Source organism: Coregonus lavaretus, assembly GCF_964263955.1.
Source record: "Coregonus lavaretus genome assembly, chromosome: 30".
In the NCBI taxonomy this organism is placed as follows: Eukaryota; Metazoa; Chordata; class Actinopteri; order Salmoniformes; family Salmonidae; genus Coregonus; species Coregonus lavaretus.
In genome coordinates this window covers 24,091,582-24,119,411 of record NC_140017.1, presented here as the reverse complement: position 1 = coordinate 24,119,411, position 27,830 = coordinate 24,091,582, and positions in this window count along the sequence as shown.

The window sequence follows — 27,830 nt, the reverse complement described above, 5'->3', positions numbered from 1 at the left end:
TGTGGAAAAAGTGAAGGGGTCTGAATACTTTCTGAATGCACTGTAAATAAAGATAAATGATGGTAATAAAGCAGGCCATCTATCAAAATACATCAAACATCACAACAAATATCTATAAACATGAGCCAATATTTCGTTAAGAAAAAGCAGCATAATAACAGGGTAATAGTATTATGTCAAACATAGCTTGAAGAAAATCTCCCGAGTGGCGCAGTGGTCTAAGGCACTGCATCGCAGTGCTAGCTGTGCCACTAGAGATCCTGGTTCGAATCCAGGCTCTGTCGTAGCCGGCCACGACCGGGAGACCCATGGGGCGGTGCACAATTGGCCCATCGTCGTCCAGGGTAGGGGAGGGAATGGCCGGCAGGGATGTAGAGCATGGCGTTTGCAATGCCAGGGTTGTGGGTTCGATTCCCACGGGGGGCCAGTATGAAAAATAAAAAGATAATGTAAGTCGCTCTGGATAAGAGCGTCTGCTAAATGACTAAAATGAAAATGAAGACGAATCAGGGATTCTGCATTACTCTCTGGTGGTGATTGCTCAGGGATGGAGGAGGAGACGGTAGTATGCATGGCATGAACCCAGGCCGATCTGATGGCTGGGCTCCAGAGCCACAAAGATTTTTTATGGGATTTAATATTAGTCTTTAATGACTGTGTGTGAAACACCCAATGTTAATCAGTATCTGTTACAAAGAAAATGAATCTCACTGTTCTCCTCTAGCTAGTTGTTTTAATGAAAAAATAAACCTGCGAGTGGCGCAGTGGTCTAAGGTACTGCATTGCAGTGCTATCTGTGCAACTAGAGATCCTGGTTCAAATCCAGGCTCTGTCGTAGCCGGCCGCCACCGGGAGACCCGTGGGGCGGCGCACAATTGGCCCAGGGTAGGGGAGGGAATTGCCGGCAGGGATGTAGTTCAGTTGGTAGAGCATGGTGTTTGCAACGCCAGGGTTGTGGGTTCGATTCCCACGGGGGGCCAGTATGAATTATTTTTTTTTTTTAATGTATGCACTCACTAACTGTAAGTCGCTCTGGATAATTACTAAAAATGAAAAAAATTTATAATAATTTGAACATCAACAGATCCCTTTGAACTGATGTGTTGACCTACCATCTGGTTTATTAAAACAAGAGGAGAGTATATCCTAATGGCCATGGACGACACCCTATTCCCTATACCGTGCACTAGTATGGACCCTGGTTAAAAGAAATGCACTATAAAGGGAATAGGGTGCCATTTTGGACGCATACCATGTTAATCACATGTAAATCTCAGCTGTCAGAGAAGTCTTATGTTGCGAAAACGTGGTCAAAACGGCATGGAAAGAGGCTGACATTCCAACAGTGACCCAGAGCACCTCTCAGGAGCACCTCTCAGTCACGCAATACACAGGGTCTCAGGGTGGCACTAGTATTTTTTTTTACATTATTCATCTGTGACCAGGGGAAAATAAACAGCCTGTAACGTATCTCAGATTAGGAGTGCTGATATAGGATCAGTTCCCCTCAGTCCACATAATCATATTTATTATTATCTAAAAGGCTAAACTGATCCTAGATCAGCACTCCTCTGCGATTATTTGTGAATACAACCCTGATATTTAGGTCTGAAAATAGTGAGAGTCTCTACTGGAGTCCACCTTCCTGTTTTACTTGTTTGCTTTCATCTCAACTTCCTGTCAATATCCTGGTATTCTGACATTGGGTATTTCCTGCTGCTGAGGGAGTGGGATGTGCTTAATAGTCTAATGAGCGCTTTACTTAATGACATATCTCACTTGATAGCACTAATTACCCCCTGAATAAAGCCTGGGAGGATGTTTGAAGCCCCCTTAATGTCATGCCCTTTTATTCATTTACGATATAAAAGATTGGGGCAGAAGTTCCTTGAGGCATAACTACCACAGTGCAATGTTAATATCATTTGGAATCTGTCCTCTGTCGACCTCCTACACCCACAGACAGTATAACGTTACTGCAGGCATTGTTATATCAGGAAGTTACAGTGAGGGAAAAAAGTATTTGATCCCCTGCTGATTTTGTACGTTTGCCCACTGACAAAGAAATGATCAGTCTATAATTTATATCTACAAGACCATTGCCAAGCAGCTTGGTGAGAAGGTGACAACAGTTGGTGCGATTATTCGCAAATGGAAGAAACACAACAGAACTGTCAATCTCCCTCAGCCTGGGGCTCCATGCAAGTACTCACCTCGTGGAGTTGCAATGATCATGAGAACGGTGAGGAATCAGCCCAGAACTACACGGGAGGATCTTGTCAATGATCTCAAGGCAGCTGGGACCATAGTCACCAAGAAAACAATTGGTAACACACTACGCCGTGAAGGACTGAAATCCTGCAGTGCCCGCAAGGTCCCCCTGCTCAAGAAAGCACATATACAGGCCCGTCTGAAGTTTGCCAATGAACATCTGAATGATTCAGAGGAGAACTGGGTGAAAGTGTTGTGGTCAGATGAGACCAAAATGGAGCTCTTTGGCATCAACTCAACTCGCCATGTTTGGAGGAGGAGGAATGTTGCCTATGACCCCAAGAACACCATCCCCACCATCAAACATGGAGGTGGAAACATTATGCTTTCGGGGTGTTTTTCTGTTAAGGGGACAGGACAACTTCACCGCATCAAAGGGTCGATGGACGGGGCCATGTACCGTCAAATCTTGGGTGAGAACCTCCTTCCCTCAGCCAGGGCATTGAAATGGGTCGTGGATGGGTATTCCAGCATGACAATGACCCAAAACACACGGCCAAGGCAACAAAGGAGTGGCTCAAGAAGAAGCACATTAAGGTCCTGGAGTGGCCTAGCCAGTCTCCAGACCTTAATCCCATAGAAAATCTGTGGAGGGAGCTGAAGGTTTGAGTTGCCAAACGTCAGCCTCGAAACCTTAATGACTTGGAGAAGATCTGCAAAGTGGAGTGGAACAAAATCCCTCCTGAGATGTGTGCAAACCTGGTGGCCAACTACAAGAAACGTCTGACCTCTGTGATTGCCAACAATGGTTTTGCCACCAAGTACTAAGTAATGTTTTGCAGAGGGGTCAAATACTTATGTCCCTCATTAAAATGCACATCAATTTATAACATTTTTGACATGTGTTTTTCTGGATTTTGTTGTTGTTATTCTGTCTCTCACTGTTCAAATAAACCTACCATTAAAATTATAGACTGATCCTTTGTTTGTCAGTGGGCAAACGGACAAAAACAGCAGGGGATCAAATACTTTTTTTCCTCACTGTATATCCACAGCGAGCCAACTTCATCTATGGGCTCCCACACCAATGTGTTGTGGGGTTTATTTTGTGTGAATCCTAAGAGCTGAGAGCTGGAAGGTCAACAAGTGAGTGTGGAATGTGCGTGTTTCCTACGAAGTGAGCACCTCCACACATATAAGCTCTGAGAAAACACGTATCGGGCCTCTGCCCAGGAGACGGGAATTCCAGGGGGCTGCCCTGGGGCTGCATCCAATGAGCCACAGTGTTTGAGGAGCCACTGGGTTAAATCAAACACAACACAGAAAGAGAGAGAGAGAGAAAGAGGGAGAAAGAGGAGTGAGACAAATGTGAAGAGAGTCTAGAGGGGACTGGTGGATAATGTGCATTTCTGGAATCAGGAAATCCCTTTTGCTTATGCACAAACACACACAAACACACATCGTCCACCCCACGGAGGTTAAGCTACAACTGCAGCTGCAGAGACAGAGAGAGCACCCGATGTGAATGGCCTTGCTGTTTTATCTGTACCTTTCACGGCAGAGCGGCTCTGCCACAACACTGTCAGAGCACATCAGTGGAGGAGGGCCTGATCGCTCCCACACTCCTGCTCTCCCACCCCACTCCACAGCTGCCCTGGGGAGACAGAGACACCACAGACAGCCTGGTCACACCAGCCCATTGAGCCTCTCTGGGGGTGTGTCCCAAATGGCACCATATTCTCTTTATAGTGCACAAGTCTTGACCAGGGTCCTGATCAAAAGTAGTGCACTATAAAGGGAATAGGGTGCCATTTGGTACAGCACACTCTCTAACACAATATCCCCCTAACACTAATCTGGAGGAAGAATGGAGATGGGTATTATTTAGGGTGGAGTCTGACAGATTGCATAGTAATCACAGCAAAGGATCATTCGGGACAATGTAAAGAGTTTTGAATAAGGATAAACTGTTGCACTGAGCAGAGATAACTTTGTGCCCTGCCTGAGGTTATGGCTGTAGTGGATTGTGACAAGGTATCCCATGCTTGATTAAATGTCCTCATTTGAAAATATGGCTAGCCTTGCAAAAAACAACTGATGACTTGTGGCAACAAGCAGAGATAAATGTCAGTCATATCATCCCCCAGGTCTTCCCTCTGGCGAAATGCAACCTGTCACTAGAGAGAAAGGATTCTTAGTGGCCACATGCTCTTGTGTTGAGGAGTAGAAGTGACCAATGAAAGCTCAGGGTCAGAGCTGGAATGTAACAGCAGATTAGAGTTGGCACTCAGCACAGTGCACATAGAGTCTACCTGCCAAATGGCACCCTATTCCCTGCATAGTGCACTATGGCCATATGGGCTCTGGTCAAAAGTATTGCACTATGAAGGGAATAGGGTGCAATTTGGTACACAGACAGACAGGGACAAGCCTCATCTCTCTCCCATCTTCCCACAGGCCACCAGTTATGGGTCATGACCTGTCCACCCTATCACTTTCTACCACACAGCAGAAATGTGCAACACTAGCAAGGGAGCACAGGCACAGCACTCTCCATTAGTGCTGAGCGATTCACCGAAATGTCGGTTATTTTTCGTTTTTTAATCAATTAATTGACCAAGGTTGGTTCAATTATTAGAATTCAATTTCTTGCATTTTCTGTAGAGATATATCAGATCAAGCCTGAACAGTGTGATGTAGTAGGGAGTTGTAGTTTCCAACAGGCCAATATTCTACATAGTTTAGCGCAACAAAACGTGGTAATTAACTACAATGACCATAATCCATTGCGCGCCCGCTTAAACTTGTCCGGTCTGTTGGGAGCAGACATGGAGACAGAGAAGGGAGACAGAGAAGAGAGAACACGCAATCGAGAGGGATAGAAAGCAGTTGCTTCGCGAGCCTGAAAATACATCATCTAAATGATTGATAGTTGATATTCAGCAGTCATAAAAGTATGGCTTATTTACTTTGAAGAACTATTAAAATAGTGATTTTGGCAGACAGCATAGGCAGCAGCTCTATAGAGATGTGATGATGATGACTTGGAATGAAATAACAAAGTCATAAAATAAAACAAATATTTTATTAATGTAAAGTAATGTGAATAAATGATGGTTAATAAGTGATAAGCAGTAATGGGCAGTCACTACCATCATGGGACTTTTGTTAATTGTTTTATTCTGTGTTGTTACAGCATTCAACCCACATAATGCATAGTGCATTTCATGTCAAAAAAAATGTGCGAAACCGAAATCGTAAACCATTATTATTTTTTTATAATCAAACCGAAACCGAACCGACCTCAAAAAGCACTAATCACTCAGCACTACTCTCCATGTAGTGTGTTTCAATAGTGGGCTCAGTGAAGGTGTGTAGAGCGATCCTGGGAAAGTGGAGGAGATTAGACAGCTCCCAGGGTGGAGGTGGGGTGGTGGGGCTTGAGAGGGGAACATTACCCAGCTGACTGTTCACTAGAGTACCAAGAGTACTATTAACAGATTGTTAGCGGCGGTCAATGAGCCCAGCACTAAATTAGAGCACCTCAATCCGAATGCTGATCAATGCGCTGACAGAGCATTACAGCAGACATGCTGTCGCCGCTGACTCAGATGTCTTAGTCCAGACAGGGAGAGAGAGGGGACCGGGGTGACTTCACAGATTCAAGAAGATCATGGGGGAACTGCCAATAAGGTTGGATAAGCCAGCACTATCAGTAGTTTATGATCAACAGCACTGAAGATTGACAAGTTAATTGCATGTAGATTTTGTATGGAGATTTGAACAGAATGACAGAGAGAGAGAAGTGTGTATACTGAACTATTGCTGATGAAATCAGAGCATCTGTGAGAGAGGAAAGAGGCGATATGGGGATAAACAGATGAGTGGAAGAGAAAGAGAGCCATGTTTGCTGCGTGAGGAGGAGGTTGTGAAGCCTGAACAGATTTGGATTCAACATGCCCAGTCTCCCACTCCATATCTGACAGCGTAAAATATCGACACATCCAACCGCAACGAATTATCCCCCTTCATTCTCCTTCTGCAGACATCCAATATGACAATGAACCAGGCAGGCCCATAACTGAGAAGGGCAGGCCCATAACTGCTTTAGAATGTAATGAATAAGAAGGCATTGAGCGTATGAACAGGATTCCTTTGGGACAGGATTGTAAACAGAGCAGGCATGGACTGATGGGGGTTGGTTGGTTTGGGCGTTTGGGTTGAGACAGACAAAAAGAAGGCATGTGGTTGTGATTGCCATGGCACACAGTGGAGAGAATAATAATTGTGTATTGGGGCTTTAACTGGCTGCAGCCTCGCACATGAGCAGATCAGAAACACATGTTCCAGTGTGATTGTGTCTGAGGGCCCATAAAGATGGGACGCTGCATGACTGCAGAACATCCAGCCCCTGCCTGCATCGATAATGGCACCATATTCCCTATAAAGTGCACTACTTTGGACCAGATCTGTTCAAAAGTAGTGCACTATGTAGGGGATATGGTGCCATTTGGGACGCAGACCCTCAGTCACAGAGCCACACAGGGTCATCACTACACGTTTTAATGCCCTGGGCTTTTTCACTTGACTTATGCAATACAGAACTAACACATGGGTTTGATTCTCCTGACTGAGCTGACTCAGTTCAAATGTATTGTTTAGTATAGGAAAGAGAGTAGAGGGGCTTCCTAACTTTGACAAAAATAGTGCTGACTTGGGGCAAATATTCCAAACACAGTTAGAAATTAAATGACTCTTAGGCTGTGCACTAAAATATGACTTTGCCTCCTACATTGGTACTCTTATTCCTGTGTAGTAACATTGTAATTAGTCTAGTAACAATATTGTATTACAAATTGTGTGAGGTGTAGTTCTCTCCTCCATCGCTACCAGGCTTGTCTCTACTCCAGTACAATAGCAGGGAGCAGCCAGGGGGGACAGACACAGGAGCCTGTGTCACTCATTGCCTCCCAGACCAGAGCACCAGCCAGGCCTTATCTCTAGTAGTCAGGACGCTGATTACAGGGAGACAGGAGAGGCATGCAGATGTCTGTACCCTGTTATGTGTTACAGCATGTGTGTTCGCCTGCCCTGTAGGTGTGTGTGACTGTTGGTGTGTTTGCCCATAGGACAGTGACATGCCAAAGCAACTGTTATGTCACTTACTGTAATGGGATTTCCAGCCTATGAGACGGAAGTTGTTCTTATTCTGTGGACCCTATTAGTAGTAGGCTTTCATAGCCTTAAGAAACTCTGGCCAATCTTTTGCTGCTGCTTCCTTGATTCTAGAATGTTTCATTATTTTATAATGAACTGGAATAATATAGGGTGTCTGAAACGCATTACTCTGGTATGGTCCAGACTCCAGCCACATCATTCGAGCTGGAGCACAGCTCATGCAGGTTTCATTGAAAATGTGCAGCACCACAAAGGCTGAGTCCCAAACGGTAGCCTATTCACTGTATGGTGCACTACTTATGGTTTTCCTGTGACAGTGAAATGGAATCTGGAAGGTGTGAAGGGTCGCAAGGCCAGAATTCTCCCAGTGGCGTTAATGTGTCAGTAGTGAGTGGGACCACTGTTTTAGAGCCACCACAGCTGTGTCTGCCAGGAGAGAGAGAGAGAAAGAGAGAGAGAGAGTTGAATAGTCACATGTACAGGGTTGCAGGTGTGATTGCAGGGTACAGTGAAAATCTTAGGCTCCAAGCTCCAACATGCAGGACTAAGTTAAATAAAAGAATGAAAATGGTAATAAAAACAACAATAGAAATAGCACTATATACATCATAACAACTGTAGCAGTGATGGATAAATAAATGTCCATTGGGGTGGAGGCAGAGTAAAGACTGTTGACGGGGTGGGGGGGGATGACCATAGGGGGAGCATCCTGAGGTTGAGCTTCTCTGAGATGTGTACGCTGAGGGATTTGAAGTTATTGACCGTCTCCACGGTGGCCCCATTGATGAGGATGTGGGCGTGTCCAGCCTGGTTCCTCCTGAATTCCACAATTAGCTCCTTTGTTTTGTTAACATTGATGGAGAGGTTGTTAACCTGGCACCACGCAGTCAGAGTGCCTACCTCCTCCCTGTAGGCTGTCTCGTCGTTGTTGGTAATCAGGCCTACTACTGTCGTGTTGTCAGCAAACTTGATAATGGAGTTGGAACTGTGTGAGGCCACGCAGTTGTGGGTATACAGGGAATACATGAGGGGACTGAGGATGCACCCTTGTGGGGCCCCTTTGTTGAGAATCAGTGTCGAGGAGGTAAAGTATCCTACCTTCACCACCTGGGGGCGGCCCGTCAGGAAGTCCGTGACCCAGTTGCATAGGGAGGAGTTCAGACACAGGGCCGTGAGCTTTGTGATGAGCTTATAGGGCACTATGGTATTGAAGGAAGCGCTGTAGTCGATGAACAGCATCCTCACATATACATTCCTTTTAACCAGGTGGGTAAGGGCAGTGTGCAGTGCAATGGCGATTGCGTTGTCCGTGGGTCTGTCAGGGCGGTAGGCGAATTGAAGAGGGTTGAGTGTGTCTGGGAGGGAGGAGGTGATATGGTCTTTGACGAGCCTCTCAAAGCACTTCATTATGACAGAAGTGAGTGCTTTCAGTTCAGTTACTTTCCCTTTCTTGGGCATGGGGATGATAGTGGACATCTTGAAGCAGGTGGGTATAGCGGCCTGCGCTAGGGAGAGATTTAAATTGTCAGAGAACTTAACAGCCAGCTGGTCTGCACATGCTCTGAGGGCACGACTAGGGATGCTGTCTGGGCCAGCAGCCTTGCGAGGGTTAACACTTTTGAATGAATTACTTATGTCCTCAGTGGAGACTGTGAGTGTGTAGCCCACGCTGTCATCGGGGGCTCTTCTCGGCAACTCAGGGTCATTGTGCTCAAATCGTGAGAAAAATATGTTTAGCTCGTCCGGTAGGGTGGAGTTGGTGACCACGATGTGGCTGGCTTTGTTTTTGTAATCCGTGATGGTTAGGAGCCCCTACCACATACACATACAGGCATGTTAGAACACAGCCTGAGGAGTCTATCAATACAATTAATGGACACAATGAAGTCACACACACGCACACGCATACACACACACAGCTGTGGGGTGTGCCATCTCTGGCATTGTCTACTGTGTCTATATACAGATAATCATTTTACCATCGTTTCTTTTGGCAGTGTGTCTTTAACAATTGCAATGATTGAAAATACCATTGTTGTGCACTGTAATCCATCAGATGGCTTCGTGAAACTGATTGTGTATTTTCAACATCAGATTACCAAACACAACATGGTGAATCAATGCTTTCAAAAACTGAAATCCTACTGGTGTTACAGCTGTGGTAAAACTGTTAATGTGTGACCTCATACATGTGTGTTAATGCTTTTAAAAGACTGAGGAAAACAGAGATCTGCATAGTCTGCAGTGTTGGAAATGTCTGTGTAACTTATTGCGAGATCATTTTTGCATGAAGGAGGTACAGTACTCATAGATGCATAGTGAAACTATTGGCCAATCCGCAAGCCAACCACTCAGCAAGCCAGCCAATCAGCTCAGTAAGCTCAGCCAGTCAGCCAGCCAGCCAGCCAGCCAGCCAGCCAGCTCAGTCTCTGGTGTATCAGTCCCATCAGCAGGTATGGACTGACTGGTTAATTTAGATAATTGTAATAGGCTTATCTCCCCTGAAGCAGAGAGCTCATTAAGACCCCCACTTGCTGCCAGACAGACAGAAAGCACAGGATAGCACAACTAGTGACAGGCACCATGCCACTTCCACCAATCGTCCCACTCCTTCCTTTCCTCCCTCCCAGACCCGCCCAAACCATATTTAATTAACTCCCAAATTAATTATGAACAATCCATTCTCTGCAGTAGGAAGGGAGGCAACTTGGCACAAAATTGGTATACATCTTCTGAACATGCACATTTTCTTTTCCTTTTTAACAAAAACCCAGCAGGGTGGTTAGGTGGCTCATTTGCCAACTGGGTGGTTAATGTCACGGGTCAAATTAGAATACTGCCTGTTTATGACACATTTAATGAGTGTCTTTCAGTGGTGTTACTCCATGTATACTGAGATGATTATGGCTAAATTGTTCATGCAAATTCCCTTGGGCTATTTAAACCTTTTCTTGGTTATCAGTATTCAGTGTGTGGATTCATGATATTTCAGATTCTAAGCATTGTTTCTGTGTTCTATGTCCCTACATTAGGTCTTAGAAACAATTGTGAAACTATCATAGAAGAGTTGATGTTTTACTGCTAGGACCATATACCATAATATTATACCAGCAAGAAACACATAAAACTTCAAAATGGAGCAACAATATTTTTCAACACCAGCATACTGCTGATGAAGCACTGCATCACGCGTGTTCATTACTGTAATAAGCACTTTTCGACACTGAGGAATCGATTGTCCATGAGGCTATGTTTGGCCAGGATCTTCTTGCCATGGAAACAGACCCCTATGAGTGTGGAATAACCTGTAATCCATCACTCACTTCCTGTGTGGAATCTCTCTAGTCAGTGTTAATTAAATTGCACCCTATTCCCTACATGGTGCACTACTTAGTACACTATATAGGGAATAGGGTGCATTTTTGGGACAAGACTGGGTCTCTATGAGGCAGTTGACTGAAACGGCCTGCTAGGTCTCCTGTCCTGTCCTGTCAGCAGCAGGTGCCTTTAGATAAATGTGGCTGCCGGCAGCACCACCTGTCTCTGCTGAGCAGCACAAGTAGCCATGACCTAGGCATCAGACCACCATGGTTTGGGAAACTGTTACTGCCCTGACCACAGGCAGGTTTCATTGAGTTAGGATTACCTGTCTGGACCAATGAACCACATCATACTAAGGCCAGTCAAACTCTCTGAAGCTGCCACTCAAAGTGACAACTCCATTAACCCTTTACACTCCTGAGAATTGGCCTATATGGATAGGGCAAAATTGAAATGGTTCTTACAGAAGAAATATGAAATGCATATGCATAAGCATGGTAGCAATTGAAAGGGAACAGTTTAAAGATACTGTAAAAATTATTAGACCAAAGGTGAGTGCACAACAGTTAATCTGACACAAGACTGAATACAAACATTATACTGTTGTTTTTATGTGTATTTTACATTTACTGTATTTTTCGCCACATTTGTTGATAACGAAAATACTCTGGATACATTCAGTAACATGATAATACTATTCCTGGAAAATGTGGGGTAGATGCAACATAAAACAAACAAATGACAAGGGTTTGAGTGAGAGGACTAACTTGTGTCTCCAAGTGGCCACACACCTCTCCAAAGTGTGCACAGTTCCTAAGCAATTTTAATGCACTTTTATGACTCAAAGAATAGTTTTCAACTATAAGGTACTTTTTTTTTTTGCTCTCCTAGCTGTGCTGTTTAGGATCTAGAGCAAGCATACTTATAGTTTTTTCGTTTGGAACACAACTCTGCTTCCCCACAATCACACAATTACTGTTGTTGTTTACGCAATCCAAAAACGTTCCATTATAAATCACAATCTGGGTCAGGTGGGCATGATTCGAAAGCTTGTTATATTGCCAAAATGACTAGCTAAGTTATACAATACCATTTTACAGTGTTAGGCTTTCACAAGGCAATTCAGAAAAACAGAAATGTTGACACTGTATATGACGTGAGTTTTATGATTTGGAAATGGACTCACGGGTGTTTGGCTTGCTTGTATGATATCAAAGCGGTATTTATGATAATCATCAACATCAAATCTTTCAAACTACACCGAGTCATCTTCATTTACAGCATTTCACTCAGACAAATTTTTTTTGCACAAGTTGCCCAATTACCAGGAGGGATGGGGGCAACTTCTTGTTGCGCGCGGTCCTCAAATTCAGAACGACTGTTAGTCAAAACCCATACAGCGCTGTGAAGAGCAGAAACAGAGCTCTGACCTCATGTATAGCATGTTACTGTAAAGGGCTATAGAGGGGTTGAGCTTGTTGACTAGAATAATGCCTACAGACATGCGGTACAGACAGATCAATGTTTTTTTTAGCAAACAATGTGTGATGTCAGCACTGAGTAAAGATTTCAATAGACGTAAGATTAAATATATGAGAACAGAACATTGTGGAATAATCCGGTGGATGAAAATTAAAGTTAGTATTTGACTAATTCAAAGTAAAAGGGCTTCAAGCTATTGAACACCAAACTTTTGGTTGCACGCTGAGACAATTATTTCCTTGACAATTCAGAATATCAATATGCCAAATTACTCCTGGCAAACAACAAAAGGAAATCTTGCACATTTAATTTGGAAACATTTTTGTAATTACAAATGCCTCAGAGATCCATTCCAAGCCACACAATGCTTGGTGACTCTCCAAACTAGTTAAAAAAGCCAGATGAACTGACTGACCCAGTGTGGCCACAGCAACTCTTCTTCCTGTCTTGCCCCATCCACAGTGCTTAACTGCTGGGAGACCATCTGCTTGATTGAGTGGGGGATACAGTATATACCTTGTCTACACTGTATCCCAAATGACACCCTATTCCCTATATAGTACACTACTTTTGACCAGGGCTCTGGTCAAAAGTAGTGGACTATATAGGGAATAGGGTGCCATTTTGGACACAGACCCCTCTTTCCATCGCAGACAACCTGTAATCCATTACTCTCTTCCTGTTGCTGCTGTCCCAGATCAGTTTACACACTTCCTGCATGTGGCCTAGGACTTCCTGCCTGAATGGGCCCCTGGTTGGCGCAAGGCTCTGAACAACACACTTATCTCACTCAACACACAGCGGGACACACAGCGAGGCACACACACATCCAGTGGGCTATTGAGTTCTGTTTCTCTCACACACACACACACACACAAACACACACACACATACACACACGCATAGGGGTCTAGTGAGTGAGTATTCAGTATGTGATGTCTAACAGCCCAACACCATCTCAGCGAGCTGGTGAGGAACCAAGGGTTTGAACAATAACCACTAGGCCTCTTGACCCCTAAACAGAATGCACCCGGAATGGAGGTCTACTGTTTGAGTGTTGTTGTGTTTTAACATTTACATTTTTACATTTTAGTCATTTAGCAGACGCTCTTAATTGAGCAGTCTGTTTGGGGAGCAGTAGCAGGGCTGACACTGGACACATTGTAAACTCTGAGTAAAGCCTCCTGCCAAGGCTGCTGGCATGGGCGCAGGCTGAGTTTAATATGAGCTCATTGGCAATGCTGTTTTCTGGCAGCGAGAGATGTCTTCTCCAGAGCCCTATGAGCCCTGGTCAAAAGTAGTACACTATGTAGGGAATAGGGTGACATTTGGGATGCAGAAATAATTATCTTCCAAATGCTTCCTAAGGCAGCCACCCTACAGTGCAGAGCCACCACGTGCAGTGTCCCTTTTTTCAACAGAGCAATAATAGGGATGTCACATAATAACACCCCTGTCTCTATACCTTATAGCTGCTGATACTCAGAGGCGGTTGGATTGGTCATATACAGTACATGCCGGATACTAGACACGTGGAGAAAGCTGGCTACACCTTCAATACTCTGTTGCTTTCCAATGTAAATGTGGTGTTGTAGTACTGTTGTGTGCTAATTAATCTCCATATTGCCCAACAACAACAGAGCCCACAAGGACAGACTACAAAGGAAAACACCCAAACAGAATACTCAACTCTTTCTTCAGACCTTGCTTGGCTTGCCTCTCCGCACCTCCTCACACCCTTACCTGATCACTATGTCTGCATTGCAAATTGCACCCTTTTCCCTACATAGTGCACTACTTTCGACCAAAGCCCTGTGGGTCCTGGTCAAAAGTATTGCACTATATAGGGAATATGGTGCCATTTGGGATGTAGCCTACACCTCCTTGCTCTCTGGTGGTGACAGTGACATATTACCTCCCTGATGAAAGACCTCTCCAGACCGAGGACACTGGTTCATCTCGTTCATCCTCAGCCGCTCTGTGATCGTTTGACCTCCTCTGTTGAGCATCCTGTCAGACACCCCTGGGCATCAGGAAGGCCTGGCGGGCCTGCCAAGACCACAAGCAGCGTCGCTCGCTGTAAACTCTGGCACAACCCCCTCTCAGAGCAGAGGAAAGAATGGGGAGGAAAGAAAGATGTGTGGTGAAAAAATTCTGATACTGTATGTTAACCATTTTTGGGGAAATGCTGATGTTAATTGTTAAGCTCAGTGTTTTTAATGAGCCCAGGGATGAGTATGTGCCATTACTGAGGGTTATAAAAAGTGGCTAAATTGAGCAGGAGATACCCGGAGCCGGGCTCCTGCACCTTGGGTCAGAGAGAGAGCCAGAAGGAGCCCAGCTCCAGCACCTTACGAGTCCAAAGAGGAGCACAGATGTACAATCTTAATTTGATCACTCTTTTGTTGTACTAACACACGGTTATATTAACAGAATTGCACTTTTCATGTAGCCTGCTTCTGTCCAGCTAATAGCCTAACCACCGATCAAGCAACACTATGGACTAAACATTAAAATCCTGTTGCTGCAGGATTATTTTGCCACAACAATACTGGTCAAATTAAGATCCGACATCTGTAGGATAGAAAGTAGAATAAAAGTACTAACCCTAACCCTAATCTAGGCATAACCCTAACCCTAGCCTTACATTCAAATCTAGCTTAACCCTTACCCTAACCCTAACCCCTGGTTATAATAATGTACTTTGTGAGGCTGTTATTACAGTGTGGTGAGGTAAGTGCACTAATGCTAACTCTGTGTGGGATACTACAGTGCACTCACACGCACACGCACACACAGCCCAGTCAGTACTGTTATCTACTAAATGTTCCATGCTGTTGGACAATGAAGTAACCCTCTCTGTGGGCTTTGATGAAACCAGTGTTTTATTCATGAGGAGATGACAACCCTCACCAGTGTTTTGTTCATGAGGAGATGACAACCCTCACCAGTGTTTTATTCATGAGGAGATGACAACCCTCACCAGTGTTTTATTCATGAGGAGACGACAACCCTCACCAGTGTTTTGTTCATGAGGAGATGACAACCCTCACCAGTGTTTTATTCATGAGGAGACGACAACCCTCACCAATGTTTTATTCATGAGGAGATGACAACCCTCACCAGTGTTTTATTCATGAGGAGATGACGACCCTCACCAGTGTTGTATTCATGAGGAGATGACAACCCTCACCAGTGTTTTATTCATGAGGAGATGACAGCCCTCACCAGTGTTTTATTCATGAGGAGATGACAACCCTCACCAATGTTTTATTCATGAGGAGATGACGACCCTCACCAGTGTTTTATTCATGAGAAGATGACAACCCTCACCAGTGTTTTATTCATGAGGAGATGACAACCCTCACCAGTGTTTTATTCATGAGGAGATGACAACCCTCACCAGTGTTTTATTCATGAGGAGATGACAACCCTCACCAATGTTTTATTCATGAGGAGATGACAACCCTCACCAATGTTTTATTCATGAGGAGATGACAACCCTTACCAGTGTTTTATTCATGAGGAGATAACAACCCTCACCAATGTTTTATTCATATGGAGACGACAACCCTCACCACTGTTTTATTCATGAGGAGATGACAACCCTCACCAGTGTTTTATTCATGAGGAGACGACAACCATCACCAGTGTTTTATTCATGAGGAGACGACAACCCTCACCAGTGGTTTATTCATGAGTAGACGACATCCCTCACCAGTGTTTTATTCATGAGGAGACGACAACCCTCACCAATGTTTATTAATGAGGAGATGACAACCCTCACCAGTGTTTTATTCATGAGGAGACGACAACCCTCACCAGTGTTTTGTTCATGAGGAGATGACAACCCTCACCAGTGTTTTATTCATGAGGAGATGACGACCCTCACCAGTGTTGTATTCATGAGGAGATGACAGCCCTCACCAGTGTTTTATTCATGAGGAGATGACAACCCTCACCAATGTTTTATTCATGAGGAGATGACAACCCTCACCAATGTTTTATTCATGAGGAGATGACGACCCTCACCAGTGTTTTATTCATGAGGAGATGACAACCCTCACCAGTGTTTTATTCATGAGGAGATGACAACCCTCACCAGTGTTTTATTCATGAGGAGATGACAACCCTCACCAGTGTTTTATTCATGAGGAGATGACAACCCTCACCAATGTTTTATTCATGAGGAGATGACAACCCTCACCAATGTTTTATTCATGAGGAGATGACAACCCTTACCAGTGTTTTATTCATGAGGAGATGACAACCCTCACCAATGTTTTATTCATATGGAGATGACAACCCTCACCAGTGTTTTATTCATGAGGAGATGACAACCCTCACCAGTGTTTTATTCATGAGGAGACGACAACCCTCACCAGTGTTTTATTCATGAGGAGACGACAACCCTCACCAGTGGTTTATTCATGAGTAGACGACATCCCTCACCAGTGATTTATTCATGAGGAGACGACAACCCTCACCAATGTTTATTAATGAGGAGATGACAACCCTCACCAGTGTTTTATTCATGAGGAGACGACAACCCTCACCAGTGTTTTGTTCATGAGGAGATGACAACCCTCAACAGTGTTTTATTCATGAGGAGATGACGACCCTCACCAGTGTTGTATTCATGAGGTGATGACAGCCCTCACCAGTGTTTTATTCATGAGGAGATGACAACCCTCACCAATGTTTTATTCATGAGGAGATGACAACCCTCACCAATGTTTTATTCATGAGGAGATGACGACCCTCACCAGTGTTTTATTCATGAGGAGATGACAACCCTCACCAGTGTTTTATTCATGAGGAGATGACAACCCTCACCAGTGTTTTATTCATGAGGAGATGACAACCCTCACCAGTGTTTTATTCATGAGGAGATGACAACCCTCACCAATGTTTTATTCATGAGGAGATGACAACCCTCACCAATGTTTTATTCATGAGGAGATGACAACCCTTACCAGTGTTTTATTCATGAGGAGATGACAACCCTCACCAATGTTTTATTCATATGGAGACGACAACCCTCACCAGTGTTTTATTCATGAGGAGATGACAACCCTCACCAGTGTTTTATTCATGAGGAGACGACAACCCTCACCAGTGTTTTATTCATGAGGAGACGACAACCCTCACCAGTGGTTTATTCATGAGTAGACGACATCCCTCACCAGTGTTTTATTCATGAGGAGACGACAACCCTCACCAATGTTTATTAACGAGGAGATGACAACCCTCACCAGTGTTTTATTCATGAGGAGATGACAACCCTCACCAGTGTTTTATGCCTGCCTGCGTCTGTGTATCAGTTCAAATGGAAGCTGTCTCCTTGTACAAAACATGCCCCTTTCAGTTATAAATTAACACTGCTAGCTGATGACATTAGTATAGGAAAAGCATTTTGAATCAAAAAATGCTGATACCACTGTTGCATGATGGTTTGTAAAAGCTTGCTTTAGGCCACTTAACTGTAAACTTTCTTTCCTGTTTGTGGCTGGTTTTATTCCATGAACTCAGCTCCACTTTGCCCAAGTGCATGTGAAGTGGTGCTCCATACAGTGAGGCGGTCGGTCAGCCCAGAGTCCCCCTAATACACGCAGAGAGATGATCAAAGTATTCTCTGCCAGGGCATAGCCAGTCCATGAATCACTGATCATTCATTTAGACTTTAAGTCATTCAAAGAGGGCTGTGGGACCTGTTAGACAATGACTCTATGGGTCAGAGTAGGGGCTGAAAGACCAAACACACTGTGTCAACGAACAGTTAAAAGCTGCTCGTAGCCGTCCCTTCGCCTCTAACTAGAACATCGGCCATCATTTTCTGTTAATTTCCAGACGGTTCTACATGTTGAATGGCCACTGTTCGTCGACACCCAGCAGGTGATCTCTAACACACCACGGCACGCTGCTTTTAGTCGTTTGTTGGCACGGTGTGTTTTGTCCTTTATTGGAAGCCTTATAGAGAAACCTGTTCAGTAGTTTTCCCATAATGCTTTGCGTGTATGAACCTGCTTCTGCACAGCAGAGCCTGGATTACTGCGATCCCAGTGCATTCATTACAGGTGGGGATTAGATTATGACTAACAGTGGCATTATCTGCATGCCCCATCCCATCCTCACAATGACAATGTTCAACATTTCACCTGCAGATTACAGGGACCCATTAGACATCATCCACTGGGATTTATTCATCAACATGCTGGGGCCAGAGCAAGTCAACTCACCCCTGTGACCATGGCTGCATCCCAAATGTATTCACGGATAATACAAATATATTCACGGATAATATACAGTTGGCTGAGTTTTCCGTGCATTTTCTGTGCATCAGCAGGACAGAACAGCTACGTCTGGAAAGACGAGGGGTGGGGTTGTGTGTCTATTTGTCAATAACAGCTGGTGCACAATGTCTAATATTAAGGAAGTCTAGTGGTATTGCTCGCCTGAGGTAGAGTACCTCATGTTAAGCTGTAGACCACACTATCTACCAAGAGAGTTTTCATCTATATTTTTGGTAGCCGTCTATTAACCCCCACAAACCGATGCTGGCACTAAGACCGCACTCAACGAGCTGTATAAGGCCATCAGCAAACAAGAAAATGCTAATCCAGAAGCGGCGCTCCTAGTGGCAAGGGACTTTACTGCAGGTAAACTTAGATCAGTTTTACCTTATTTCTACCAGCATGTCACATGTGCAACCAGAGGGAAATAAACTCTAGACCACCTTTACTCCCTCGCCCCTTCATTTGGCAAATCTGACCATAATTCTATCCTCCTGATTCCTGCTTACAAGCAAAAACTAAAACAGGGAGTACCAGTGACTCGCTCAATATGGAAGTGGTCAGATGATGCGTATGCTACGCTACAGGACTGTTTTGCTAGCACAGACTGGAATATGTTCCGGGATTCATCCAATGGAATTGAGGAGTATACCACCTCAGTAGTCACCGGCGACATTGTCCCCACAGTGACTATACGTACATATCCCAACCAGAAGCCATGGAATACAGGCAACATCCGCACCGAGCTAAAGGCTAGAGCTGCCGCTTTCAAGGAGCGGGACACTTATCTGGAAGCTTATAAGAAATCCCGCTATGCCCTCAGACGAACCATCGAACAGGCAAAGCGTCAATACAGGACTAAGACTGAATCCTACTAAACCGGCTCTGACGCTCGTCGGATGTGGCAGGGCTTCCAAACTATTATGGACTACAAAGGGAAACCCAGCCGCGAGCTCCCCAGTGACGCGAGCCCACCAGACGAGCTAGATTCCATTTATGCTTGCTTCGAGGCAAGCAACACTGAAGCATGCATGAGAGCACCAGCTGTTCCAGATGACTATGTGATCACGCTCTCCGTAGCCGATGTGAGCAAGACCTTTGAATAGGTCAACATTCACAGACGGATTACCAGGACGTGTACTCAGATCATGCGCGGACCAACTGGCTAGTGTCTTCACTGACATTTTCAACCTCTCCCTGACTGAGTCTGTAATACCTACATGTTTCAAGCAGACCACCATAGTCCCTGTGCCCAAGAAAGCAAAGGTAACATGCCTAAATGACTACCGCCCCGTAGCACTCACGTCGATAGCCATGAAGTGCTTTGAAAGGCTGGTCATGGCTCACATCAACACCATCATCCCGGAAACCCTAGACCCACTCCAATTCGCATACCACCCCAACAGATCCACAAATGACACAATCTCAATCACACTCCACACTGCCCTTTCCCACCTGGACAAAAGGAACACCTCTGTGAGAATGCTGTTCATTGACTACAACTCAGCATTCAACACCATAGTGCCCACAAAGCTCATCACTAAGCTAAGCACCCTGGGACTAAACACCTCCCTCTGCAACTGGATCCTGGACTTCCTGACGGGCCACCCCAGGTGGTAAGGGTAGGCAACAACACATCTGCCACGCTGTAGCCTATTCCCCCTCAGGGCACTGAAAAGATTTTGCATTGGTCCTCAGATCCTCAAAAAGTTCTACAGCTGCACCATCGAGAGCATCTTGACTGGTTGCATCACCGCCTGGTATGGCAACTGCTCGGCCTCCGACCGCAAGGCACTACAGAGGGTAGTGCGTACGGCCCAGTACATCACTGGGGCCAAGCTTCCTGCCATCCAGGACCTCTATACCAGGCGGTGTCAGAGGAAGGCCCTCAAAATTGTCAAAGGCTCCAGCCACTCTAGTCATAGAATGTTCTCTCTGCTACCGCATGGCAAGCGGTACCGGAGCGCCAAGTCTTGGTCCAAAAGGCTCCTTAACAGCTTCTACCCCCAAGCCATAAGACTGCTGAACAATTAATTGACTCTGTACCGGTACCTCCTGTATATAGCCTCGTTATTGTTATTTTATTGTGTTACTTTCTATTTTATTTTTTACTTTATTTTATTCAGTTTTCTTAACTTCATTTCGAACTGCATTGTTGCTCTACACCTGTTGTATTCGGTGCATGTGACAAATACAATTTGATTTGATTTGATTTGAAATGACACCCTATTCCCTATATAGTGTACTACTTTTGACCCCTGGTGCCATTTGGGACACAAGCCCATCGCTCTGCCATTACATAAATCGAATTCAACATCTCACAGATGTCGTAAAACTCTCACAATAGTCAATACTGTGTCCAGCCAGGCAGGTTCTGTGGGTGGGCGGGGGTTCAGCAACTTGCGACGAGCTGATGGCACATGAAGAAGTATTTCCTGTGTGATCTGCACATTTTGATGACAGATGGCCATTCTCCCGGTGTTCGTCATGTTATCCAAACAGCAGTGTGGCAGCAGCAGGGGGAGGAGGGGGGAGAGGGGTCTGGGGCAGGAGAGCCTCCTAGGATGGAGGCGTCCTGCTGGGGTGAAAGGTTAGGGCCCCCCCTGCCTGTCTGCCTGGTGGGAGGAGCACTCTGTCCATCTGCAGGCTGAAATCAATCTGCCAACAGGCTGCAGGGCTGTATAGGGAGCTCACATTACAGATGAGGGTGCATCCCAAACGGCACCCTTTTCCTTTTATAGTGCACTACTTTTGACTAGGGCCCATAGTGCACTATATAGGAAAAATGGTGCAATTTGAAACGCAGACAAGCTCCTCCTACTATAGTCTCCTCTCCGGCTCCTGCAGTTCAAATATGGCCGTGGGTGGTGAGAGAGAGGCCCTGTTTATACAACGCTTCCGTTCTGTCCCAGTTTTCTGTTTTCTGTTTTTGTCCAGTGGGGCTAAGACAGTACCTGTCCTATTGTATCTGTGTGGGGGGAGTAGTACCTGTCCTATTGTATCTGTGTGGGGGAGTAGTACCTGTCCTAATGTATCTGTGTGGGGGGAGTAGTACCTGTCCTAATGTATCTGTGTAGGGGGAGTAGTACCTGTCCTATTGTATCTGTGTGGGGAAGTAGTACCTGTCCTATTGTATCTGTGTGGGGGGAGCAGTACCTGTCCTATTGTATCTGTGTGGGGGGAGTAGTACCTGTCCTATTGTATCTGTGTGGGGGGAGCAGTACCTGTCCTATTGTATCTGTGTGGGGGGAGCAGTAGGGCCGCTGACAGAGGAGAGGATGGATAGGGGGAGGGGCAGAGGACGAAGCCACCTCCTCTAGCCTTCATCAATCTTTATTCCAGTTGTCACCAGCAGGCTCATAAAGACAGGTCACAACCTCTCCGCCCCAGCTCCTTCATCCTCAGCTGTCTGCAGAAGGCCTCACTGCCTCAGATTTATGCCCACTCAAGGCCATTACACCGTTATTGCCCAATCTCTCACTGCCTCTTGACATATTACTTATCGAGTCAATCACCCAGCAGTAACTGAGCACATTGGGGCACTTCTCTCGAGGTTCCCTCTCTCTAACCTCGTTTGGAGATTCTCATTCTCCTTGTTTGACCACACAAGTCTATTTCCTCAACCAGCCACTCTCTCTCTCTTCTCTCTCTCTGTCAGTCTCTTTCTTTCTTTCTCTCACTCTCACTCTCTCTCTCTCTCTCTCTCTCTCTCTCTCTCTCTCTCTCTCTCTCGCTCTCGCTCTCGCTCTCACATACTTCAGAACTTTGTCTCATCATCACAGAACTGCTTTAATCTGCAGCTCCCCTGTCCGAGAGATTGGTGTATCATGATTACAGTGAGAACATAGATTATCTCTGTGTGAAAAGAGACCGAGCAGGAAGTTGACATGAGAGAGAGAGGGAGAGAAACACATGGAAGGTGGCAGTGAGAATTGAAAGGTCAAGGTATTGCATTTCCTCCCAGAGTAATTGAAGCTTCCACAGTAATCATGATCCTCCCTGACAGTTTATCCAGCCTTTTTATGAATCAATAAAAATGCAAATTAATTCAGCTGTGGGTTTGGTAGTAGGCAAAGCTGTAACTATATTGAAAAGGGCTCAGAGACTGCAGCTGTTAATATAGCAGAACATAACATTTTCCCTTCCTTTTTCTCTCATTTTCTTTCTACTTACTCCTACCCTTTCTATTGAAATGTATAGAAATGTATTGTCTGTTGTATATTGATTGCTGAAATAGCACAGTTTCCAGACAATACTGCTTGTCATGTTGGCTTTGTGAATATGAATGTCTGAGTGAGGAATGAAATGAAACCGTGGGACCTTTAAAATATATACAATGATGTATCCAAAGCATAGTGTAGTAAGCATAACAGCTAGATTAATCCCCTTTGATTTATCTGTTATAAATGTGTTCAACCAACCCAAGAAATGCTATCAAATTTAACTACTGCCTCCCAAAGACATGCAGGGTGATTTAATTGGATGGTTGCTGCCCTACACTGACCCTCATATCTCTCCACTATATAGTTATAGGGTGGTGGGTATTAACTCTCACTTTGAGGTCGTAAAAACCTGCTATGTTTTACTAGCAGTAAGATGATACCAACATTATAGCACACCCTGGTATTACTAACTTTGAATTAAGTTCCAAGCAACTATTAATGGCCCATGAACAACACAGTTACAATTGGTATGGTGGTATCATGCAAGCAACATAGGAGTTTGTTTCTGTCCAGGAAAAATACAGGAACTTTTTCAGCACTTGACAAAACAAACCTCATGATGTATGCAAGCAGCACTTCTTAATCATCAACCCAAATGAAAAACAAATGCAAGTCCCCATATCTCAAACACAGCAAACAAACGTCCCACACAGACTCATTGTTGCAAAAGAAAGTGTTAGAGAATGAGGAGAGATAGAAAATAGGGTGACCTCACCCACAGCTCTGTGTCATACTAAAGATAACATTGTCTGAGTCATTCATTACTAAGTCCTGATGTCCCACGCCAACCTTATTAGCTCTCCCCTCCTCCACACATACACCCCTTCACTGTGACATAGGACGAGAAATAGTTAGGAGAAGTGAAGACCTAAACAGGCAGCCTTACGGAACAGAACATGATAGCCAGTCAGCCAGCCAGCCAGCGGTGGGCGAAACCAGCTGCAGCCTTCCTCTCCTCTCCTCACCCACGTTCCCCGTAGGCACTGGCATCATTATGTACATTCTTGCTGTCGTAACTCACCAGGATTACGACCAGGAATACGACTTTCCCGAAGCAGATCCTTTGTTTGCTCTCCCCAGGGCAATTGAACTGATTCCAGCGGCTGACCCAAAACATTGCCGGCGGAGGAGAGGCACTCGGAGCGGCCTGCTGGTTCGACTTAGGAGGCGCGCACACCACCCACCGCTTCCAAGTATATTACTCGCTAATGTTCAGTCTTTGGATAACAAAGTCGGCGAGCTCAGGGCAAGGATTTCTTTCCAGAGAGATTTCAGGGCCTGTAACATACTTTGTTTCACGGAAACATGGCTCTCTCTGGATATTATGTTGAAATCGGTCCAGCCAGATGGGTTCTCAGTTCATCGCGCAGACAGAAATAAATATCTCTCCTGGAAGCAGAAGGGCGTAGGTGTGTGTTTCATGATTAACGACTCATGGTGTAATTGTAGTAACATACAGGAACTCAAGTCCTTTTGTTCACCCGACCTAGAATACCTCACAATCAAATGCCGACCGTATTATCTCCCAAGATAATTTTCCTTGGTTATAGTCACGGCTGTGTATATCCCCCCTGAAGCCGATACCACGACGGCCCTCAAATAACTTCACTGGAAACCAAATATCAAACTGAAACCACATATCCTGAGGCTGCATTTATTGTAGCTGGGGATTTTAACAAAGCAAATTTGAGGACTAGGCTGCCGAAGTTCTATCAACATGTCGACTGTTGTACTCGGGCTGCTAAAATTCTCAACCATTGCTATTTGAACTTCCGGGATGGTTATAAGGCCCTCCCCCGCCCTCCTTTCAGCAAATCTGACCACGACTCCATTTTGCTCCTCCCTATAGGCAGAAACTCAAACAGGAAGTACCCGTGCTAAGGACTATTCAACGCTGGTCTGACCAATCGGAATCCACGCTTCAAGATTGTTTTGATCACGTGGACTGGGATATGTTCCGGGTAGCTTGCGAAAATAATTTCGATGAATACACTGAAACGGTGACTGAGTTTATCAGGAAGTGTATAGGAGATGTTGTTCCCACTGTGACTATTAAAACCTACCCTAACCAGAAACTATGGCTAGATGGCAGCATTCGCGCAAAACTGAAAGCGCGAACCACCGCATTTAACCACGACAAGGTGACTGGAAATATGGCAGAATAGAAAACAGTGTAGCTACTCACTCCGCAAGGCAATTAAACAGGCAAAACATCAATATAGAGACAAAGTGGAGTCGCAATTCAACGGCTCAGACACGAAACGTATGTGGCAGGGTCTACAGACAATCACGGACTACAAAAAGGAAAATAACGTTAACCCCCGCAAGGCTGCCGGCCCAGACGGCATCCCTAGCCGCGTCCTCAGAGCATGCGCAGACCAGCTGGCTGGTGTGTTTACAGACATATTCAATCTCTCCCTATCCCAGTCTGCTGTCCCCACATGCTTCAAGATGGCCACCATTGTTCCTGTACCCAAGAAAGCAAAGGTAACTGAACTAAACGACTATCGCCACGTAGCACTCATCTCTGTCATCATAAAGTGCTTTGAGAGACTAGTCAAGGACCATTTCACCTCTACCTTACCTGTCACCCTAGACCCACTTCAATTTGCTTACCGCCCCAATAGATCCACAGACGATGCAATCACCATCACACTGCACACTGCCCTATCCCATCTGGACAAGAGGATTACCTATGTAAGAATGCTGTTCATTGACTATAGCTCAGCATTCAACACCATAGTACCCTCCAAGCTCATTATTAAGCTCGAGGCCCTGGGTCTGAACCCCGCCCTGTGCAACTGGGTCCTGGACTTCCTGACGGGCCGCCCCCAGGTGGTGAAGGTAGGAAACAACATCTCCACTTCGCTGATCCTCAACACTGGGGCCCCACAAGGGTGCGTGCTCAGCCCCCTCCTGTACTCCCTGTTCACCCATGACTGCATAGCCATGCACGCCTCCAACTCAATCATCAAGTTTGCAGACGACACAACAGTAGTAGGCTTGATTACCAACAATGATGAGACAGCCTACAGGGAGGAGGTGAGGGCTCTGGGAGTGTGGTGCCAGGAAAATAAACTCTCACTCAATGTCAACAAAACAAAGGAGATGATCGTGGACTTCAGGAAACAGCAGAGGATGCACCCCCCTATCCACATCGACGGGACCACAGTGGAGAACGTGGAAAGCTTAAAGTTTCTTGGCGTACACATCACTGACAAACTGAAATGGTCCACCCACGCAGACAGTGTGGTGAAGAATGTGCAACAGAGCCTCTTCAACCTCAGGAGGCTGAATAAATTTGTCTTGACACCTAAAATCCTCACAAACTTTTACAGATGCACAATTGAGAGCATCCTGGCGGGCTGTATCACCGCCTGGTACGGCAACTGCACCGCCCACAACCGCAGGGCTCTCCAGAGGGTGGTGCGGTCTGCCGAACGCATTACCGGGGGCAAACTACCCGCCCTCCAGGACACCTACAGCACCCGATGTCATTGGAAGGCCAAAAAGATAATCAAGGAAATCAACCACCCGAGTCACTGCCTGTTCACCCCGCTATCATCCAGAAGGCGAGGTCAATCAAAGCTGGGACCGAGAGACTGAAAAACAGCTTCTATCTCAAGGCCATCAGACTGTTAAATAGCCATCACTTGCACATTAGAGGTTGCTGCTGCCTATTGAAATCACTGGCCACTTTAAGAAATTGAACACTAGTCACTGTAATAATGTTTACATATCTTGCATTACTCATCTCATATGTATATACTGTATTCTATAATATTCTACAGTATCTTAGTCCATGCCACTCTGTCATTGCTCGTCCATATATGTATATATTCTTAATTCGATTCCTTACTTAGATTTGTGTGTATTGGGTATATGTTGTGAAATTGTTAGATATTACTTGTTAGATATTACTGCCCTGTCGGAGCTAGAAGCACAAGCATTTCACCACACCCGCAATAACATCTACTAAACACATGTATGTGACAAATAAAATGTGATTTGATTTGATTTGATCATTATCTATTTTGAGCGGGCTCTGTAATAATAATATATAATATAATATATAATATATAATATGCCATTTAGCAGACGCTTTTATCCAAAGCAACTTACAGTCATGCGTGCATACATTTTTGTTTTGTGTATGTGTAAGCCACCCTATGATTATGCATTTAGAGCGGCGATGCAAAGGAGAGGAGAGAGGCTGGCAGCCAGGAGACGGACAGAGAGACAGGGATCTGTCTAGGTAGGTGGTGGAAATGTGTCAGAGACACAGCTCTCCGCTCCAGGGGCAGAATAGGAGAAGTCTGATCAGTTTGCCTCTCAGGTGAGATCAGATCACCACACTGTCTTCCCCTACCATGACAATGATTACAGCCAGATAGGCATCTAAACAGCAACAGTCTGAGACTGACAAGTGCAGGATGCTGATATAATTGCAGTACTTTGTCACTTGCCGAGGTGTAGTCCCCCTTCTTCCACTTATGAATTCTGCCCTCTCTCTCATGGTGCTTTTTACACATTACTGGAGTAAAACCCCTTACAGCATTCATAAGACCGCTTCCTCCCTCCGTGTAACTCCTAAGGCAGTGACGGGGTTGTGTTCAGCTGCACACTGATTACAGCACGAAATTGGACACCTAGCATTACACTGCAGGCTTTGGGTTGGAACACAATGGCCTCTCTCTCAAAGTCACATCCCTCCACCCCTCTCTCCCCTCAGTGCTGTAGACCAGGGGAACAGGTGCTACCTCCTGTGTCAGCTGACTGAGCTCTCATATTCCTGTCTCAACCACATCAAAATGCACTGCTAAAGTGGAAGGGCACCCTGCTGCTTTTTCAGCTACAGGTACAAGCTGAGTTCCAAATGCCACCATATTCCCAATATAGTACATTACTTTTGACCAGAGCCAAGAATAGTGAGGTACCTGGGGTTCATGCCAGGCATTTGAATACAGAGGGAGAGGGTTACTGATGTAATGATGTGAGATTATAGGTGTGCATCAAGGTCAGGGTGACTGACAAGAGCAGAAAAGTCCCTGATTTGACGTGTTAAGTTTAACATGGTTTAATGTTTAACTGTTCTCCTGCTGATGAAGTGTGAGTCTATGCA